We start from the raw sequence: 5,185 nt of genomic DNA on the forward strand, positions 1-5,185 counted from the left end.
TATATATATATATATATATATACATATATATATATATATATATATACATATATATATGCACGCACGCACACACACACACACGAATCTTTATAAACATTGGCTTCGATCTTTGGTCCAATGCCAATAATTTCGGCGATGCGCGGAGGTCTAAGTCGATTGCATCGATCTTAGTGATCAACTGGCACTTATCTAATCGACCCCAAAAGGATGAAAGGCAAAGTCAACCTCGGCAAAATATGAACTCAGGGCGTAAAAACAGGTGAAATAGCGCTCAGCCTTTTGCCCGGCGCACTATCGATTCAGCCAGTTCACCGTCTTGATCTTTATAAAATATTGCAATACACCAGTACCTGATACACCGTATGTAACATCATATTATATACTGTTATATATTATTATTATTATCATATAATATATTTATTAAATTATATTACATAATATTATATTGTATTGTATTATATTATATTTTGTTGCGCTATGTTATATTATAGGAGAGATGTTAGTCTCTGTTATGTTACGTCATTCGATATTGCTTTTTCTATGTCTCTAGAATGTTTTCTTCCAATGTTTATAGAAATAATACATATACATAACCGATATCTCTGAGGTTTATTGTTTTGTTTTCGTTAGATCATATTCGTGGGTGTCTCTGTAATTCGAGGTGTCAGATGTAGTGAATCTTGTGTTCTTGCGATGGTCATTCAGTCCTAGAGCAGATTTAATCAAGCAACCGTATACATGTTCAAAAGCATTCCAGTTTTCGCCATATTTTCTATTGTTTTTCAGACATTATACACCAACAGCTACGTTAGCAGCTCTGCCCTTCCTTTTTAGGGCAATGGGCAATGTTCCCTCTAACTTGTTGCTGTGGGTGTTCACAGAAATTTGCCTGTTTGCAAATTTTGTTTTTCTCTGCAAAGTATGCGCGCATCCATGCGAGGAACAATCGCTCATATTTCTTCACTTAAAAAATCTTCCTTTTCTACTTATAAAGCATGTGTGTGCGCATTCAAGCGCACTTCTAAAAGGGAATACTGAGCTAATGGGTCTCAATTTTTTTCTTTTCCTTTCTTTTCTTTTTTTTTTTTTTTTTCATTTTAGAGCAAATAAAAAAAATATCTTGGTGCACTCTTTGCATAAAGCCGAAGAATGTATTTAAAAGGTACGTATATGCTTTAACCTGTATATAGAAATATTTTAAACTACGAAAAATTATAATAATCTGCAAAAAGCTGTTTTATAAATTAAATGAAATGGGGCTAAGATAAACATGGCTTTGTATCAATAATCTGAATTTCAGTTTGTATTTTTCATATTTCTTCAATAATTTATTATTATCGCAGCCCAGCCATCTCAATCTCGCCACACCTCAATGGAACGCACCATTTGGGCCTTGTTACCTTACGCTGTGGCTTGAGACATATTTGTTTGCTCTCTTCCTAAAAGGTTGACTGACCGCTTCTTAGAGAGTGGTTCTTAGCCTGGTCAGAAGCACCCTTTGTGGACCTGTGAGCTCATAAGAGTACGAGGCGGCAAATATGAAAAGTATGCTGGGGGAAGTGTTGTGTATTTAGAGGAGTCGGAATTTTCCTTTGAAATAAAACATTGAAACCGAGTACAACGCTTTTAGTTTAAACACATTTTCAAACACGACTTGTCAGTAGTGGAATATAAGTTGGAGTTTGTATTATCAGTGAGCTGCAACATGATCAAAAAATATTCCAAAGTTTAATTCAGGTTCACTTTAAACCTTCACATTAAGTAATTTCTATAAAATGTTAACATAGGGGGAACTAACCGACGTAAATAGCTAAAAGAAAACATGGATAACAAGCCACTGTGGGGAATTAGTTTTATTGTCATAAAAAGTATTTCTGTTTATTTTTCCATAAGAAAAAAAACATGTCCGGTAAGTTTACTGTCATCAGTTCACCACAGAGAAAGTTCACCGTAAGGAATATTCATCGTAAGGAATGTTCACCGTAAGGAATGTTCACCGAAATCCTTGACTGCACGTTTTGATCTCTATTACTTTCGTTTTTCTTTTTTTTTTCTTTCAATAAAATAGTTTTGAACTATTAATGGTGAGGCACTATGGATATATTGGTAGTGGTGGTGGTGGTTGTGGTGGTGATGGTAGTGATGGTGGTAGTTGTGGTTGTAGTTGTGGTGGTTGTAGTGGTGGTGGTGGTTGTCGTGGTTGTCGTGGTAGTGGTGGTGGTAGTGGTGGTGATGGTAGCGGTATTGGTGGTTGTGGTGGCGGTGGTTGTGGTGGTAGTAGTTGTGGTTGTGCTGGTAGTGGTGGTGGTGGTACTGGTAGTTGTGGTAGTTGTTGAGGTGGTGGTGGTTGTGGAGGTTGTGGTGTGTTGGTGGTTGTGGTTGTGCTGGTAGTGGTGGTGATGGTAGTAGTAGTAGTGGTAGTGGCGGTTGTGGTAGTTTTTGAGGTGGTGGTTGTTCTGGTGGTTGTGGTGGTTGTGATGTGTTGGTAGTTGTGATGTGTTGGTGGTAGTAGTGGTGATGGTAGTGGTGGTGGTCATTGTTGTGGTAGTAGTGGTGGTGGTTGTGGTAGTAAGACGCTTGTTCTATGTAATCTGTTGCCACGTCATTATGTCTGCTGGAAGTCGGATTTTCCTTACATTTACGACACGCGTGTACGAGTGTGTGTGTGTGTGTGTGTGTGTGTGTGTGTGTGTGTGTGTGTGTGTGTGTGTGTGTGTGTGTGTGTGTGTGTGTGTGTGCATGTATGTGTGTGTGTAATCGGGTGGGTGTATGTGTGTGAGAGAGTGAGAAAGAGAGAAATAGAAAGGGGGAGAGAGTAAGAGATACATACAGATAAAAATAACGAGAGATAGAGAAAGATAGATAAATAAGGTAAGAGAGAGAGAAAGCTAGAGATAGAGAGAGAGAGAGAGAGAGAGAGAGAGAGAGAGAGAGAGAGAGAGAGAGAGAGAGAGAGAGAGAGAGAAAGAAAGACTGAGAGTAAAAGAAAGAGAGAGAGAGCATGTGTGGGGGTGGAAAACTAAAGAAGCCTTTCAAGAAATTAATAGGACTCGGGTTCTCCCGAGAACATCAGAGATTGAAATAACAACATCAAACATGACGATCTACAACAACAGCAACAACAACAATTACATAAATAAAGACGCTTATTCGTCCATTTTCAATGCCAGTTTGGGAATCAGAGCGTAAGAGCGAACAGATTGAAGCTATTTCTCACGGAAAAGCTCAGTAACAATCTTAAAATTCCGAGTAATTGTTCTCAAAAGCCTCCTTCTGTATTTAGATTGGATATGGATTTGTGCTAGCGGACCCGTGTGTGTATTGTGTGCGTGTGTGTGTGTGTGTGTGTGTGTACGCGTTGGCGATGAGGAAAGAATTCGCAATTGCTATGCATACTCACTCAGACACACACACACACATGCACACACCCGTATGTACTCATAGCCGCCTGCATATATATATATATATATATATATATATATATATATATATATATATATATATATATATATATATATATATGTGTGTGTGTGTGTGTGTGTGTGTGTGTGTGTGTGTGTGTGTGTGTGTGTACATATGAACACGCATCTACATGGTACATGGGTACTTGTCTGTGTGACAGGTCGCATCGAAAGGAAGCATAAAGAAACAGGGTGTAGGCGTTGCATTTACTGGTTGAATGCGTAGATGCTTGCGTAACATATGGGGCATAAACGAAGTACACACACACACACACAGACGCACACACCTACATGCCCATCTATATAGACACAGATATGAATATATGATTGCGTATAATGTTTGTCTATCTGTCTGTCTGTCTGTCTGTCTGCCTGACTGGCTGTCTAATATCTATCTCTTTCTCTGTCTCTCTGTCTCTCTCTCTACATATTTTCCTTTGTATTCTTTTATTTGTTTCCGTCATTTGACTGCGGCCATGCTGGAGCACCGCCTTCAGTCAAACAAATCGACCCCAGGACGTATTCTTTGTAAGCCTAGTACTTATGCTATCATTTTGTTTTGCTGAACTGCTAAGTTACGGAGACGTAAACACACCAGCATCGGTTTTCAAGCTATGTTGGTTGGCGGGGGGGGGACAAACACAGACACACAAACATACACACACACACACACACACACACACATATATATACACATATACGGCGATCTTCTTTCAGTTACCGTCTACCAAATCCATTCACAAGGCTTTTTATTTTTCGTCGTTCTTTCTTTTCGATCTTAGAATCAAACAGGCATCATGTGTCGGTTAGTAAGCAACTTTCTTTTCCTTGTCTATAATTTTCCATTATTTTCTAAATTTTTCTCCGTTTGAATAGAAAAATCCCGCAAAATATTACATTTTTCCGACTCTAGTACTTTTTCAACCTAATGATTGTACCCAATTCTGATAAAGTCTTTGCCTAGCTTCTAACGCTGGAGTTGTACTACAGTGTCAGCTGTTCACTACCAGTGAACTAAGGTAACACCCCTTATTTTTCGAGCATCTTCCGGAGTATTCGAGCGGTTCCAAGCAGTGCTGTTTTCTGCAAGTGCTTCACCTTTATTGCAGCCCCTATTTGTTCCACGTACTTCTCGAGATTTTTGCACATATACATACATACATACATACATACATAGGCAATCTTTATATCCAACTCAATTTGGATGTTTCGTCAGAACATCAAATCTTGCATTATTTACCTCGAGAGGTCTTCTCATGTGGATGAATGGTGCTTAAAAGCGCCACAGTGTTCTAACAAAGCAACCACTTTAAGTTGGATATGAAGATTGCCTTTGATACGAATACTACTTTTGTCGCCATTAATTATACGTACATACATACCATGCATGTGATCACTCGCGTGGGAGGACGCGCGCGTGATGATACGTGAGAATTAGGTTATAAATCTGGGATCGTTGACTCCTTTCAGTGGGAACATATGAAATAGGGAGCGGAAAAAAAGTTTCGAATGTGTGAATGTATTGAGATTCATGTAACAAAAGAATCATTTAGACATGATCCCTAATGAATAATTATTCAAAACAAACGAATAACAACTTGTTATATTCAATGAATTAAACACACGCTGATATACACACTGACATACGCATAGCCTCTCAATCACAGATGGAGACACTAACATAGAAAGACATATATATATATATATATATATATATATATATA

The sequence above is a fragment of the Octopus bimaculoides genome, chromosome 10 (genome assembly GCF_001194135.2).
Source record: "Octopus bimaculoides isolate UCB-OBI-ISO-001 chromosome 10, ASM119413v2, whole genome shotgun sequence".
In the NCBI taxonomy this organism is placed as follows: Eukaryota; Metazoa; Mollusca; class Cephalopoda; order Octopoda; family Octopodidae; genus Octopus; species Octopus bimaculoides.